This window comes from Aphis gossypii, chromosome 1, assembly GCF_020184175.1.
Source record: "Aphis gossypii isolate Hap1 chromosome 1, ASM2018417v2, whole genome shotgun sequence".
In the NCBI taxonomy this organism is placed as follows: domain Eukaryota; kingdom Metazoa; phylum Arthropoda; class Insecta; order Hemiptera; family Aphididae; genus Aphis; species Aphis gossypii.
The window spans coordinates 34,354,267-34,373,301 of record NC_065530.1 but is presented as its reverse complement, the minus strand read 5'-3'; the positions used below and the strand labels follow the sequence as shown (position 1 = coordinate 34,373,301).

General features: G+C 24.4%; 1 protein-coding gene across 4 annotated transcripts in view; it reads right to left on the bottom strand.

The window, feature by feature from the left end:
* The window catches only part of LOC114125176 (5-hydroxytryptamine receptor 1-like), a 203,722-nt gene extending 185,162 nt beyond the window's left edge, over positions 1-18,560 (bottom strand). For all 4 annotated transcript variants that reach the window (XM_050207070.1, XM_050207065.1, XM_050207083.1 and 1 more), the window contains exon 1: positions 18,210-18,560. The gene's annotated coding sequence lies outside the window, so the exon portion shown is untranslated. The remainder of the gene's footprint in view (positions 1-18,209) is intronic.
* Positions 18,561-19,035: the final 475 nt, after the last annotated feature.

Here is a 19,035-nt window from a genome sequence, read left to right as displayed (position 1 = left end):
TTATTACACCCGGAAGAAACGCCAGACGATTACGGCGACGTCGGCATGATATAGCATTTTATTATGCTTGTCTTTGCTCCTACACATCCTACACGTCTCCAAATTCGAGTGGACGTCACGAACACTACACGATAATATAAAATATATCGCATAATGTGTATGTACGCTGTTCGTACGCATAATACGCACAGTTGTGTGTACGATCTACAACAATAATAATGCAACACGCGCGGATTACATTATATTAAATATTGTAATATTGTTATAATATAATATATGTATAAGTCCTACGTCGCCGCCGTAGTGGGTACTGTGTGCAGTATCCTCGGCGTGTGTCGTATAAGATTAGAATACGTAAACGCGACACTGTATTTTATAATATTATATTTTGCTGAATCGTGTGCATAATATTATTATTTTTGTTATAGGTATGTGATACCTATACGGTATTATTATTATAAGTTGTACACACTTCCGTTGTATATGTAAATAAGAATAATGTGTGTATAGCGTAGTGCCGTTTTCCCGTGTCCTTACTTTAACACGATATATTTTGTTCGTGACAATAATATTTAATACCTATAAAAATGTAGTGTTAGTATTTCTAATTTTTCTAATCAAATAACATCGACAATTCCAACTCCAAAAATTCATTAAAAGGTCCACTTACGTTATAAAGTGTAAATTATTGTCTTAAAACTCCATTCTATTCATAAGCTTTATTTTAGTATTATCTAAAACAATAAATTGATGAAAATGTTATGACGAGTCAATACTCAATACTAATTTTAAGGTATTGACAAAAACTTTCTGTAAATAATATTTCCAAAATATACTAGTTATTGACATTGAGTTTATTTATTTGCAACTAAGTTTTATCTTTAAAACATACTCTGAGAAGGTACAGAAAAAGTTAAATTAAATGTAATATCTGTTATAGAGTGTTCAATAAATTACCTAATATGTATTTGAAATTGACATAAGTAGAACTCCGGTTCAATAAACACAATTTCTAAAACGAAAGAAAGTCCCTCGAGGGTGTGAAGAGAAAATGATAAATTAATTTTCGAGTTTCCATTAAATCTGTTAATAATAAAATTGTTACTTTACTAATATACGAGTATGAAAATAATGAACAAACAAAAAAAAATATTTCATATATTTATATTAAATTTTGCAATCAATATGGTTCGAGTAAAACATTAAACAATGGAAACAGCAGGACACTATAATTACCGAATCGTGTTCACTGAAAGCAACTCAGAATGCTCAATTAATCTAATAGTGATTACTGATTAGTCATTATAATTATATTAAGAACAGCACACAATAATGCTATATAGTCAAATTTAATTACTCCAAATAAGTAAAATCATACTATGTACAATGTATAATGTCCATGCTATATTTAAGAAACAATATACGTATTTTTTTCGCCGTCAATTTCTTAATATATGTGTGCATAATGATTCATCAAAAATGTTAATTATTTATTTATTCAAAAGAAAAATTTTTAAACCAACTACCTTCCTATATAATTTATAATTACGAGTTATTATTTAAATTCCTACGTTTTTTGTTTACAAAAATAAACTATTAATAATAAATAATAATAATATAAAATAGATCCATTTAATTTTTACACACTACAGAATGAATATAAAACATTCAATGTAAAAATCAAAAATCAAAAATAGCTGAAAGCTTAAGCATACAATACACTTCAAAAAGTGTATATTGAATACAAAATTTGTCGCTTATAATAATTTAAAGTTTAGGTGAACAGACCTGTGCACCACAAAGTCAATGCACGCTTCTTACTGCTTCACTCTTCTTATTTAACGTTGATTCTAATCAATAAAAAAATATTTGTAATAGGTAATCGAAATTTATAGTTAAATATTTTTATAAAAGTATAAAATAAATTTACTAGGGACTAATATAATACGTTATATTATCAAAAAAAAATTAAATCCTTTTAAGTATTGAGTGTTTACAGTTGATAAGTTATTTATTTAAAATAATCATATTGTGTATTATTATTTACTAAGCGCATTCACTGTTTTTCATTCTCAAAAATATAAATTACTAGTACTAATACATATAATACATACATTATATATATATATATATATATCAAATCTAAAAACAACAAGTAATTACAAATCCTTATTATTAGGAGCACTTTTCCAAATAACCCTAGGGTCACATAACTATTAGGATACTTATTGTGTTCCAACTTCCTAGTATAACTCTTCGGACTACGTGACCTGAATTTACATTCATTTTACAAGCACAATTCACCTTCTACCGATTTATTATCAATTTATTAACCTTCTCAAAACATAATTTATTTACTATGAGATAGATATAATTATTAAGAAATATTCATGAATAATACGTATAAAAATTTACTTATAAATAGATTCAATTTTTTCAATAATAGATTCCTGGAAATTCAACTAAAAATAACTATATTACCATTCATCGTCAATAAAGATAAGAACAAAATTAAAAATCAAATTATTAATTCAAAATAAAAAAAATAACTAAAAAACATGATATAATAAATATTGTTCTTAAAACTATACATAAATTTTAGTATTTTTTTTTCTTTTGTAATTATTATTTTTATGTTCAAGTCAGACTAACCTAACGAGATAATATATAACTGATAGTTAACAGATTACTTATACTTTCTTTTAAATTAATAATCGAAAAATACATATATAACTTCCATATAATAATTAAAGATCAATTAAATTAGTATTTAATTGAATATTTTTCTTTAATATCCTTGTTATGAGCTAATAATATTACTTATAAAATTATTATTTTTGAAAGTATGAAAATGTTCTGTCATTTTAACTTTAAATATTAAATAAAATAATAATATTTAGTTTTCAATACTATATATATCTTTTTAACTTAATAATCTTTTACAATTAAAAAATATAAGTGTCTACTGCGTTTTACATTAATATACAAACTGAGATAATTGTTTCACATCACCGAGTTTGGTTATTGAACTGATTAAATTGAAAATATCCTTCAACCTGTCATAAAAACCCACGCCCGCTAGGAATAACTGGATACAAAAATAGATATTTTTATTGGGGAGGTTTATTCACAACACCTTGGGACCTTGCAGCCACTTGTTCACTAAACTTGATTCGATCGTTCAAATCAAAAATATCTTTTCACTTGTTATTTAAACCCACGAAGCATGAAATAAGATAAAAAAATACGCTATTCTTATTACTTATTAGGAAAGATTTCTCAAAACATCGAGAGCTCACAATGACCGAAAAATGATGTAGAGTATGCTATCTTCAACTTAAATATTTTGATAGTTTAATGTTTATACTTTGATTATACGAGTATACTTACATAATCAAAAGCTTGAAAAATTACATAAATATAAAAAAAAAAAATTATATTTAGTATAGTTCAATATCGATACTGATTTAGTAGCTAGATTTTTGAATATTTTGCATGAATTTAGAATTTTTATTACGTAAAATAAAAATTAATATTGGCTCAGGAATATTTTTCTCTATATTATTACGGTTTTTTTTTTTGTTTGTTTGTTTGATTGATTATTATTAAAAACTGATATCAATATTAGAACAATTTTTGTAGAATCACGTCATATAGATGATCTTATGAAGCAGACATGTTTTTTGTAAAATGTTTTAAATGGAAAATGTTAAACTTTTAAAATAAAAAACTAAAATCGTTGATAAATTGTAATTATTGTGCCATTTTGATTTTTATCTATAGTATTGTTGATGGATTTGTTTTTGGTAAACGTACTGTATGCTGAATATGATCCTGCATATTTTACATATTCTAAAACTTTACTGGTTTAAAAACATATTTTATAAATTCATAATATGTTTTTAACATTTGTTTTGCCTAATTATAAATAAATTATTATTTCCTATATTAATATTTTAACTCATCTTTGTTGATTTAAATACTTATTAGTGAGTTAAAGTCAAGTATTTATTTTTTTCTATGGTTAACATTTAATCGGATTAAATCGATGTTTCCATAATTTCAAAATAAAGCATGACCGTAGTTGATTATTTTTTGCCCTGAAACAATGTGATGAAATTTTTAGGGAGATCAAACTGTTATCGAAGTAATTATTAAACAACCATCTTCATCCCTCTCTATCTCTCTATTTTAGCAAGCATTGTAATACCTCTAGCATAAACATCAATATTTTAATGGTAAAATGTTAAAATAGCTGTATAATGTCATAACTTATAACTGATGCCAATTAACGAGTACAAAATATTTTAAGATGGGATTTCGTCTTCAATTTAAAAAAATAAATAAATATATATATATTTCTTAGAATGATGGTTTACCACTAAAAAATTAAGAGAGTTGGTTAATATTTTCAATTAACTTGTGTTATACTGTCATGTTAACATACAAAATACGACGCAAGTTTGTTATATATTAATATTACATTATAATAATACTGTATAACTAACTAAAATGTATCTGAATTATTATGTAAACTGTAGTCAGTTTTCAAGTTTGTAAGACTTCTAGTTTGTTGCTAAATGGCAAATTTCGAAAATGTACTTACAAATTTTGACAAATCATTCCGAGGAATTAAAATATGCGTATACTCGTATTTTTATTTGAAAAAACCCAAGTGGTAGTGGTGGTTGGCACGATTTCCCCCAAGCACTATCCTATCGATAAAAATGGAAAAATATTAAAAAGCAGTCATATAATGGAATATGCTAAATGACAATGTAAAGGATAGTCAGAATTAATATGGTCGTACGAATATATATATATACGTATACATGTGGCCCTCGAGGACAAGGGTATTTTACTGGCTATATAGTACCTGAAATAAATATTATGTATATATATATTATTAAATGTATATAAATAAGTAGGTACTCTGGTTTTGCTCAGAGGTCTCTCTATCTCTCGTGTCCCTCTAATTCCCGCCCACACTCACATCTGTGCTCCGCACTATATATTTGTATAGCATTGTATTATATAATACACGTTAACTTCTATACATAGGTATACATAATATGTACACGGCGGGTCTCGGAGTTTAATAATAATCATTATATACCTACGATCGTACCTATATAATATTAATTGGAACATTCACGACGAACACCGGTAGCGGTGTAGGCGGTCACGGTTAACGCGTGTATATTATACACGCCATCTCGCGGGGTACCCGTTAAAGCTATAGCTGTGCTCCGGATTTATCGCCACCGTTTCGTTGATATAATATTATTATATTAATAATATGATACCAATCCTGCTGACGTTATGCATACAATACGTCCCATATGCACGATGCGTATGCTTATACGTCTGGCGGCGGATACGTCGTCCTCGTTTCAGGATATTAATAGTACCTACCTACGATGTTTCCACGGAACCGCAATGAATCGCCCATAGATATATAATAATGTTATAAAGGTGTTATAAACTGCATGACTATTATCCGCTCGGCGTGTCCGTATTCTGAACGAGAAAACGTATACCTACGGGACGAAAGTCGCACGTCTATCTCTTAGTTTTTATGTTCCGGTCCGACAAAAACGATTCCCGGCAGACTGACCGTACGAATCGTTTCAATGTTTCTGTTGTATCGCGTGCTTGAATCCAAACATATAAATATAATTGTTGTCGTAAAATTTTTCATTGAAAATCAAAGTCAACCAATAGAAATATTTAGGAAATAAAAAATAGTCGTTTAAAGTCCAAAAATAACAAAGACACAAACAGTTCCATTTTATATTGTCATATCGACTTTTTAAAAAAAACTTAGTTAATATGAAATTCGCATAATATTTTGTGTGTGTAGAAAAATACAAAGGAATTATATCTACATTTTTATTTTTTTTGGATTAATTGATTTACTTTTCTAGTCAAAAACTCAACGATTTACAACAGTTTGTGTTTTGTTTTTTTTTTTCATGTATATATATAACTTTGTAACAATGTTTTATGTTCTCGAATATTTTTTTGTACATCATTCTTTTTTTTTAATATCCTAAAAGCCTAAATGGAGTAAAAATATGGTTTGATTAATTTTATTTTCAAAACTGCAGTATTCTTTAATTATAAAAATAAAACCCTTATGACTTATTGTGAATATAATAATGAATCATTAATACTCTACGGAGTCTATTCGATCATATTAACTAGATTGAAAATAATTATAATTATGACAAATGTGTACACATAAAATATTTTAATAGTATGTTATATTGGACTATATTATTAGAAAATAATGCTAACACCAAACAGTTTATAGGTAATAAAGTTTATTGTGCAATAAATATCAACAAGAACAACTTTACTAATTCAAAAATATATACTTCCTCGAGTTTTTCCTATGGGTACCCATAAAATATTTAGATAATTTGAACTCCCTATTAACGTGTACAGATTATACATTGCACATCTATCAGTGATAATAACTATATGACAAAAGTTCCCTATTTCGGTGAAATAATAACTATAACTAAAAATATTATACTCTATTTAATTATAAAATCTGCAAAAATATGTATTGAATGTACTTCAGTCACCAACAGTGGCGTCACAAATATTTTCTTCACAGGGGAAAACATTAAAGTTACCCACCCACCTACCCATAAAGAACCTGCAGGTATACCTATATATTAAATATTAAAAATAATACATTATAACGATAATTAAATACAAAAATATTCTTACGATCTAGCAAAAATATCCATTCACCTAAAATTGTTTGGGGCAATTGCCCCAAAAAATAAACTCGTGATGCCACTGCACACCAAATAATAATTTCTGAAAAATTATTCACTGATATACTATATACTATATAAAGTGTATATTATAGGTATGTGCTGTGTTCAATAAGTACAGATTACAATATTACTAAATTGCGTGTGAATAAAAATAAAATATTAAATGTATAAAAATAGGTAACATGTTTTAATTTATAAATCATAACTACCTATTAGACTTCTACGAATACTACTTATACTCGGGATATATCAGATAATACCTAAATATTTATCATTGAAATATTATGTATTTCCATATAAAATAATACAAGCAAAAAATTATCCAGGAATCACAACATTTATTTTGTAGAAAGATTTAATTTGAAGATTAAAAAAAAAATAATATGTATTGAAGACTTGAAGTATCTGTTCAGCACTTGTGTCGCATTTGAATGATAAATAAACAGAAAAAAATTATGATCGAAGAGCTTATAGAAAAAACAAATATGAAGTTATACGTATTGAATTATGATTGAATGGTATAGATAACACCCTACCCTAATTTACATAGATTCATAAAATACAAAAAAAAATTAAAATGGAACTTTTATAATATGAAATAACTATGATTAATGCACCGTTCAAGTTCAAAAAAAAATGATGAATTTATTTTAAATGCTTTAATACTGTATAAATTTAGTGAAATAATTCATTACTGGATGATTTGCGTCATTTTGTACTCAATAATCAAAGGTGATAAGTAAACATTTTCATTTTGAATACATTTTGAGAAAAAAAAATGTTTATTACAAAAAGACCATTATCAAAATGTCTATTTGTATAGTATCGGATAAATACAATATAATGTATACAATATAGGTGATGAAGCATTAAAACTATGCTTTAATAAAAGTAATTAATATGAACTAAAAAAGAACCACATGTAACGCGTTCTAATTACTACTATAATACACACACACATATATATATAACATATTTTCAGCACCACACACCTTTTTTGATTATACTATTCTCACTCATAATATATAAAAGATAATAATAATTTTCATTAGCTTGTAAACGGTTTTTTATTCATTTTAAATTAGCCCGAAATCAATTTGCATATTCTTTTAAAAACCGCGATTAAAACTTGACCTAAGCTAAATAATTAAAAACTATAAAATTATACTTTTTTGTAAAAACTATATTAACGGACATGATAATGTAAAATATAATAATTATATAGCATTATTCATTTGAAATAAATATTTACTTAAAAAGTTTTCAAAAGTATTGCTCATATTTTTTTTATTCATTAAAAATAAACATTTTAAACTATTTAATCAAATTCCATTTAGTTTAGCTGGATAAAGTTAAATTACTTGCATTACAATTGAAACTCATTATGATGATAATTATACTAAATTAATATATTTAATTTAACTATTGATAAACTAACAAGATTTGAAAATATTTTTATTTTTTAATACATGTTTTTTTAAGTTATATTAGGTACTCACATAAACTTGTATGTGTTATTTTATCACTTAAAAGTGCGAATATTTATCAAAAGTTAATTTTATAATTGCATTGTGTAATGTTTATTCATTTCTTAAGCTAATAACTGAAACCGTAAATAATTAAAAAAAAAACTAATAACAATTTAGTTGTTCACTACCATTAAGTAGAAATGTTAATATAAAATTAAAAATAACCAAGAATTCTGAACTTAATAATGCTATCTCGTTTCAAACAAATTTTAATTCTTCAATCAAATCTTGAATTTGGACGCCAATATTTTCAATGTTTTCAAAATTGTTTAAGTATATATAATAATTAATTGCTCAATAACAAATATAGACTAAAATTAAATACCCACGTGAAAGTCATTTTTATTTAATCTTAAAAATGTTGAACTTCGTGTTTTCATCAATATGTGCTTTTATAAATAGTTCATTAAAAACTATACTTGAATTACATTTTTAAATTTTAAATAATACAGAACACTTCTAAAATCTAACATTTCTTTATCTCCAATAGCGTAAATTTGATTATTCTATCACGAAAATTGGGAATTAGTATTCTTATTTTATAGTTGCATAATTTACAATAGTATATTTTATTTTTGTAATTTTTCACAGCTACCTATAACTAAAAATAAAATCATAATTTTTAATAGTTATGGATTTATAGTATTAATTAATAAGATTCATACTAAATATTATACTATCAATAATAATTATCATGGATAGATTAGGTAATAATATTTTTTCATATTAAATATATGCGTTGGATATACGGTTAATGTAATCAATTTTAAATATTAAGTGTTTTTATTTGTACCTATTCCAAAATGTTAAGCTACTTATCTGATAATATATTTTTTTAAGATTCCACAAATATTAAACTCGGCTATTATTGATCAAAGCTGTTTTTTTAGTTAATCACCCACGTTAAAAATATTTATTATTGATACTTACCTACTTACATTATAGCTATAGGTTATAGGTTTCGCAGAGCTCCAAATTCAGATAAATTTATCCCATCCAAGGCCGAAATCTTTGGTTTTCAGTTGGTGGTTAATTTAAATTTAAATTTCAGTCTCCAGTGCACGTGATCGACAGAATTTAAAATAATGACCACCTGAGCCAACTGTGGTTCTCGAAAATACTCTACGTACGCTATTCAAAACACCTAACGAAGGTTGGCCAATCGCCACAATTTACTGTCTATAGTCTGACATATTACAAGTAAATATAAAACGATATCTATTAACTTGATTTCAGTAAAACACCACATAGAAACCGCCTACATGTGTTGGTCGAATTATTAAAAAGGGACGTAGCACAATTTCCTACAAATACGTATAAATTAATTTAAGCAATCGAAACAAGTATAGATCAATTGGTCTCAATAACGGTTAGCAAAAATCATAAACAAATACATTTCTTAAAATCTATTTCAACTAACCAAATTATTGCAGTTATTTAAATATTTACACGGAATACCCTAAAAGCTGAGATTTTTTTCAAAGTGCTTAAGAATATAAAATAGTAAATACACGTTAAAAATACAATAATATTAAGGGATGTTGTAGGTATTGGAAAAATGTGGAATGAACCACAACATATATTCATGTTAACATAGATATAGTAGTACACCAATTTCGTCTCTCTGTGTATTTCTAGAAGATATTAATATATGTAGAACCAGCTTATACGAGTATATTCCAAAAAATTTAAGAAATAAAAGTAAAAATTATTCGTTGTTTTACCAAAATGTCTATTACTTGTTAAATATTAGTAATAAATTATAAATAATGTGTATGTATAGATATATAGTATACATAATATATAAAATTTAAGCTCTCTATAAGTACACCGCAGACTACAGTTATATACGACGAAGTTTGAAAAGTTTATACTGGAAAAACCCACTTCTTTTTACTGTTCGACTAAATTTATGCACTATTAATAGTTACTTATTACTGGGATTTCTAGTGTGTATAATATAAATAATGCTTAATAAATACAATTTTTATTAATTACTTTTATGTAATGATAAATGATGATATTGAGTACTTATACGAGTGCAGCACTTGTCAGTTATACGCACATTAACCAAAAATTAGTGTTTTAAGTGTTGTATGATCATACCAGTAATATTCCTGTATTGTAATAATTATTATAATATATACCAATATTAAGCAATGCATTACTTTTCACATTAAACACACTCGGTGTTATTATTGTGTGTTTAAACACTGCAATATGGTTCAAACCGACAAACAAAACTTCTACGACCTTTACGCAAAAACCATACAGATAAACGGGTTATTTATCTTGTACTGTTGACAAAATTCACTTTCCTAAATACTATACATGCTGTTTCCTTATTAATTGATAATATTTAAAATGTGCAACAATTGTTATTATTACTTAATATTATTTGTATAGCGACGACAGATTTTATTTTTCACATCTTCACTATGAATTATATTATTACACGTTATAACCGTAATATTGTCAACATTCGATTTTTTTTTAATTCTTCATTTCAAGTAAGTAGTCAAGCGTTTTGTATATTCATCATTAAAATTATATTCGTTTTTAACTTTTATTGGATAAATTGGTCAGTCGTAAAATTATGATCAAAAATATAAAATAACTATAAAATTTATTTAATTTTGCTAAATTTTTATAGAAATAATTGTTTTTTTTCAACTCCATATAACTCCAATAACTACATTCAACATTTATATTGAATTTTATAAGTTTTCACATTTAGTCTTAATCTCTTTAATGAAATAAATAGTAGTACGATCTATTTAAAAATAATATATAGGTACATACTTATTACCGGTACAATTTAAATAATTATTTTTAGAAATCTATTTTGAGAAAAAAATATCTTTCACCATACAAGTTAAAGAGAAAATTATAAATTAAAAATATTTCACATAAACTGAAACCGATTAAACAATATGATATAAATATTGTGTGTACAATTTTTTTAAAAAATAAAATACATTACATCCATGTCAAGAAATCAATTGTAAGTACTTGAACGTTAATACAATGCAATCAAAAACGAAGTTTTACGCACGAGTTCTTATCACAAATAAAAAAAATAACTTATTAAGTGAAATTAAAAATCAAAAATTGGTACTGAATGCTTATACTACAGTAAAATAGCCCACAAGTAGAGTTTCTTAGTTTTTGAAAATAATGACAAACTATTTAATTAAAAATATAATTTTGAACGGAGTTTGGTTTGCGAAAAAACGCTTAATTACATTTCTTTTCACACTTATATTCTGGTTCTTCACAATTATTTTATCTTGTAAATGACTCATATTTTGTATCCTATGGTATTATATAACTAATATTGTTCGTTTCTAATTTTAAAGTTTCTATCATTTCGATTGAACTTGTTTCTTGGAAAACAATGATTTTATTTTCAAAGAATCTTAACTATTTAAAAATAATAATAGGAATTTTTAAATTTTAAATTTTAAAGTTTATGAACTAATTTTCAAATTAGGTATACTAATTTTATCAGTGAGGAATCGTTATAATTACGAATATACGATATACCTATCATGATTAATAAAATATAGTTAAGTTTTCTTAATTTTGAATATTTATAGTCAGCAATTATTGTTAGAATATTGTGTCTTAAAAAAAATGTAATATTAAATATTTAAATACGTATGATACTTACATAACGTACGAATTTCAGTAATTGGTGATTAGTGAATACTTCACAAAAAAATTAATTTTTTTTTTTTTTGTTAGAAACAAAATGAGTTATTCTGTTCAAATTGTTATAATATTGAAAAGTTATAATATAAAACTCGAAAAGATCCAACATTAAGTATTTATTTAATTTAAACCACGCATTTGTTATGTTTCATTTCTATAAATTGTTGTCAGTGGATCAGAGCAGGTTAGGCAATATACTTCATGGGCGAGATAGGAATCTATTTACTAATGTTTAAACGTATAGTCGAACAATAAAATCATTTTAATATAGGTAGGGTTTAATATATTTTATGAATTTTTATTTTAATAGTAAAAAAAAAAATAGCAATCGATAGCATTGGAAACAATATTATTTATATGTGTTATTTCATAAAATTGTAATTCTTAATCAAAAAAATAATTGAATAATTCAGCCAAAGAGTAATGAGATTTAAATTAAGTTTATTTAGTAATCAAATTTATAAACCTCTTTGATCATATTTAGATATAATATTTTCTAAATTATTGAAAAAATCTTTAACTTTTCTTTTTAGTATAGAATTAACTATGATACTATTTATAATAATTACGCTATGAATTATTTTGAACAAGATATACCCAAGGATATTAATTATCCAATACGCTGCATGTATACATTACATGATTATATTGTTTGAAACATTAAACGTGTAACTTATAACACATAATATCTTTGAGAATTATAATTAATTAATTTTAAATCATACATATAAAAAGTTAACACAATTTGAATATTGAATTTTAATAATAATTAGTAATGATTAATTAAATTATATTTGTTTAGAATAGTAAAAACTTAATTTGTTTTAAGCAAATCATACTTTTTAGTATAAATTTAAATAATAAGTAAATTGTGTAATAAAAATGCTATAATTAAATAAAGTTAATCTTGAACTAACCTATAGAACTTAATTTTTATAATAGTGTCAACAAATAAAAAAGTAAATAAAAATATTTACTACAATTCTTTGATTGATTTTGATATTTAATTTTAAAACAGCCAATAATACTAAAAATCACTTAATTACGATTATTTTTTTCTCTAAATACTAGACATTTGATTTACTTTGCGATTAAATGTATTTTTTATATACAAAAACATAATTACCTTAACAAATGTATTTTAAATTTTAATAAAAAAAACTCAAAATGTACTTGTTTATTAATTTGTTTAAATTAACGTTTTGTAATACGGAAATGTTCTAAATGTAAATTGGCTTATCGGAAAAATAAATAATACTTAAAAAATGAAATAAAATGATTATTTTCGTTTATTAATACGATAAAACGATTTTTCTTCTGACCAAAATTAATCAACATTTGTTATACACGTTGGAGTTTTATATTTATTATTTTACACGCCATTAACACTGGTTTACTTTTGACAGAATGTTATAGTTAACGAATTACAACCATTAGCGTATGGTAAAATAATTTGATATTCGTTGGTATATTCGCAATCAGATACAATTAAATACGTTGCACAATTAGGATAAAATTTAAATATATTAATTACAATGAATAGGTATTGTTTTTTTCAACTTTAAGAATAAAATTATACAATGATTTATTTGTGGTAAATTATATGGTAGGTAAATTTACATTACTATATAACTTTAAAACTTATTTTAAGCCTAATTATACTGTTAACCTAAAATGTAGAGACTTACACTATGCCCCTTATCTTTTAAAGTTAAATAAAGTAATTTATACATATATTTTCTTTGAAACTAGCATACATATAGAATATAAACAAAATAAATAATTAAAAATCATTACAAACATTTTTTTTTTTTTTGGTTTAAATTCAAGAAAAAAATTAAAAACCTTCCTGTATCATAAAATTAATTTTGTATTCATTACATATTATCAAAAAATAACTTGAGAGTTTTAAATTTATTATTTTTAGGTATACATTAGCTTAAAATAAGATAATAATACGTAGGTAGCATGTCAGTTTTTTAATATTAAACTGTTTTTATTTATTTATGAAAACGATTTGAACTAATGCAGACATACAGCAAATTATGATGCAAATACTACTTCCAAAAACTAAATTAAATTTATTGACGAATTTCCATAATTTCAAAAAAAAATAGTCAATGCATTTTTCAAATTTATAAATTAACAAATATTTGTCATCTAATTTTTAATATTATTTTAAACAATATACATTTTATAGTTGTACTGGCTGATACTTTCATCTTCGTTGATAATTGAAAAATAAAAATATAAAGATCGTAATCGTTATCAGTTATACAGAGAAATACCTTTATAAAAAAATTTTAATTTTTATGATGAAAAAATAGTACTAAAGAATTTATATTTAGTTATTGATTAATTTTAATTCAATACAAAATATTCACGTTTCAATGGCGTATTTTAAAAAGTGTTCCTCTCACCAGAGGCTCTTTTAATTTGTTTAAATATATTCTATAACTTGATGTATGAATGAAATTACAAAATGACATAATGTATCTAAAATAGTTACTAAAAGCTAATATAATTTTAAAAAATATCATATAAATTTAAATAACTGTATCTTTAAAGAATAAAAACGGATGAGCACTCTAAATGAATCAACCTGCATGTAGATTATATTATAAAAGCAATTATGTGGACAGTATTGCAAAACAATTAAATTAGAGCGACAAAATAATATGGTTACATTTTTATAACATACATTACAATAATATTATGTACCATATTAATAACTGTTGATTGTAAGACTTTTTATTCATTGGTACACAAAATTGAATTTATATAAATATTATTCTGTTATCTAGAAATTGGGCAGTTATATATTATAACAAGAATATGAAATAAAAATATTGGTAATGCATTATAAAAAACGGTTGTAAACTATCATTCGACGCAGAAAGTATATTTTAATTACTGTAATACTAATATTACTTTTAACTTTCAGGTAAAAAACAGTGATTTATACAACTACTCGAAATTGGATTTGATTTATGGTAACTTTTATTTATGATACTTATGTATAACTAATAAAAAAAATTAATGATATTAAAAAAATATTTATTAGAAATTATTTAAGCAATAATTATTCTATCTAAAAATCAGATGATTCAGAAGAATGTTTACCCAAAGTCCAAAAGATGTGCATATATATGAGTTGTGCATTTAAATTAAAGTAGGTACCTACATTTGTAAATCTAAGCATAATTTATTTAGAGCAATTTAAACATCCTGAGAAATTGGAAGAAAAGCTTAAAAATGTAAACCAAAATATATCTACAAGACTAGGATTACATTTTCTTATCAAAAATTTATTGGATTTTCCTAGAAAATGAGATGTATATAACAAAATATATTTAAAATACAAATAAAATTCTTCCAAAAAATAAAATAATTATAGTACTGGAACGTGATTAGTATTTAATGCGACTATGAGTATAAGAGTGTAGTTAGTAAGACCACACAAAGTAGTCTCAATGTACTATTGTCAAGTTATGTAAATTCAATAATATATCATCGCCAAACGAAAACGGGTGTAGGCCCAGTAAGAATTTTCAAAAGACCTAATTACAATACATAATTATTACGAAAACAAACGTATGAAACGAAGGTGAAATTAACCTAAAAATCCATTTAACTGAATAAATACTTAAATTATCTTACTAAATATTATACGAATACATGGTATAAGAATATTTTAAATAAATTTAAACATTTTATTATTTTTTTTTCATTAAAAAATTCATAATTTAAAGCTAAATTTAAGATGAAAAACGGGGTTTTGATGAATTTATTAAATACATTAAAAAATATAATAATATATTATTATTATTCATTTATCAAACTCAATGATTATGCTTATGTATTCTTTTTGAAATTGATGTAACTTGAAGATCTTTTAAAACATTGATTTTATACCTAATATTACAAACCCTGATTAATATGTTAACAATATCCAACTCTATAATATAATATAATAAATACAATTTTGTCTAAAATCTTATAAATTTGTTAATTTTATATCAATCAGGTATTCTTATATTAAAATATATATAATTTATAACGATAAATATGTAATAAGTATATAAATGACGTGAATTTATGTAATGATAAGCTGTCAAAACGAAATAAACAAAAATTAAAATACAAATCTAAAATTTTTATCATTTAAATTATAATATAAACTCAAATATATATTTTTTTTTATCTGTTGACTTCTCATTTGTTTAAACCCCTCATTTCTCCAATTTTTTTTTCAGTTTACAAATCATAAAATTATTTTTTTAGCCTCACTCCATAAATAATTTATATTGAATAAACTTATTTTATATTTTTATAATTATAATAATAATTATAATAAGAACCTATTTTATGTTTGTTATATAATACATAATATTACAGATCACAAATTAAAAATACTTAACCGTAAAGTAGTAATAGCAATGAATACATAATATATTAAATTTTTATGAATATCTTAAACTATACATCTTAAGTTAAACTTTTAACATTTAATGTATCAAAAATATTAGTATGATTGAATTTGTAAGAGTAAATTTTGATTTTTTTTTAAATAAAAAGTAATTAATTATAATGCTTTAGTTATATTTTTTATAGAGAATAAACCTATTTATTAAAAGAATTATATGAATATAAAAAATAATAAATTAATTTATGGTCAACGTTATCGTCAAAGTCACTAATAATTGCTATACCTATATTTTTAATTAAACTGTACAACACATAAAAGTAGATGAACTTTTGGTTTTATGAACATACTTGTCTATACTTAAAAATACAATTTTTACACAATTTTTTTTAATGTTTATCAACAACTTTTCTTTTTATACAATAACAGAACCAATTATTGAACACGTTTAAGTGCATGAACATTCCTGATAACGTACAATACACAAATAAATGCTACCAAAAATATATTAATTTTATAATATACCTATTTATATTCGTTTTCATTTTAAAGTAAATAAGCATTTCTTTAATGTAGGTATAGAAACATTCAGGTACTGTATTATGAGTACATAAATTCATAGAGTTTCTTGTTATTTTGTAAGATTTTATGCAAATAATATAATTTAATTACGATTTTTTAATAACGTATTTGTTTTATTTAACACCAATAGTTTTATGCCACAATAAAATGTATTTATTTTAAATCTTGAATTTTGATTAAAAAAACAGTTTTTAATTTAAATAGTAAACTTCTATAGGTAATAATTTGAAGACTACTAACATGATATTTTTATTATAAAACGAAATTATATTTTTGTTTTTTTTTTTAGCAACTTTACAATTTACAATAAAAATATAGTTTTTATTAGGATAAAACATATTTAATGAGGGTGGTTGGGTTTAATGGATATATAATTACAATATAATATATATTGATGAAATCATTTTTTGATCAATTATAATACAGCGAAAAAATGCGAGAAAATGTCATATAAGAAAACCATCTAATTAATTAGTTCATGTACCATTATTTTATTTTTTTTTTAAGATGAATCACTAAAATGATGAAATTAAGGTTTAAGGTCTTTGTATCGCCAAAAACTTCAAACTCTAGTTTATTACAACCTTTTTATGTATAAACAAAAAGGTCGATTACATTTTACATTTTATACAAATATTTCACAATGATCTTTAAAAGGTATAATTATATTGTTTTGTTAAAATATTCTAATAAAAGAAAAAAATTCTTCAACATTTTTGATTTAATAACCCAGGCACTGTTTATGTTATCGATACAATTAATATTCTTATTATGGAAAGTAAACTAAAAATCAATTATTATAATATTTCATCGAAGCCACGAAAATAGAACGGAAGAGGCTATAACAAATTAATAATTGTGACAAAATTCCGTGTGTCTGGAATAAGCACGTTTTTCAATAGATACTATTTTGTTGTTGTCGTATAATCGTATAATCAAAATACTCGTAAATACAATTCAAACAATCTTCTTAATAATATATAATAAATAAAAAAAAAAAAAACAATTTTAGCGTTATGCTAAATATTATCGGGATTTTGATTTTCGACGACTATATTACACCGATAAAATATACGTTCAAATATCTGTGAAAACTCGCTAACTCTAATATTAATACCTATATATATAGGTATATATATCACATATATCTATAACGTGACTTACCAATCGGCCGTCAGATTTCGTACTGAAAGAGTCCAAAATCGAGATGACAATAAACGATAATTTCGTTCGAAATTACGATCAATTTCTCGAAAATTCACAATAGGTTTCAAAATTATTAATATCAAACAATCTATAAAAATTTTTTCATGTTTTTTTAGATTCGCACGTGGATAAGTCGGCCGAGGGGTAAAACAAAATTTCGAAAAGACGACGAGACGAAAAACCGCTATACGACAACTGCGACGACAACAACGACGACGACGACGACGACAGCTGAGCAAAAACCGCACGCGATGCCCGACGTTAAAACGAACTGAACTCGTCTCTCGCGCGACCGGCCCACCCGCACGCATACGATACCGAATTTATGAGCGCCGTCAGTAACGCGCAACTCGTCCTTGTCGACGAAAATCACACACGTGCGCCGATGCCGCCGCCGCCGAAACGAAAAGTTAGGCGACGGACCGATGACGGGCGAACGATGATCATTGTTGTGCGTAAACTTAGCCATTTTGTAATAACTAAATTTTATTCAGAGCAATGCGAACAGTCGAAACGATTGCATACACCAACAAATCGATTAATAAACTATGACGATCAGATCCATGTACCGTATGTGTTGATTATTATATTACGTATATTGTATTGCTTTATAAGAATTAATAAAATGTATAGTATTATGATTTCAATATTTAACGTGATATCTAATCATATTTTCTGTTCGTTACGATCACTTTTGTGGTGCCCAAAGACAGGGCCGAGATATATGAGGGAGACAACAAACCCGTATTGCAAATCTTGACTGAGCCCGTGAAATTTCATAGGT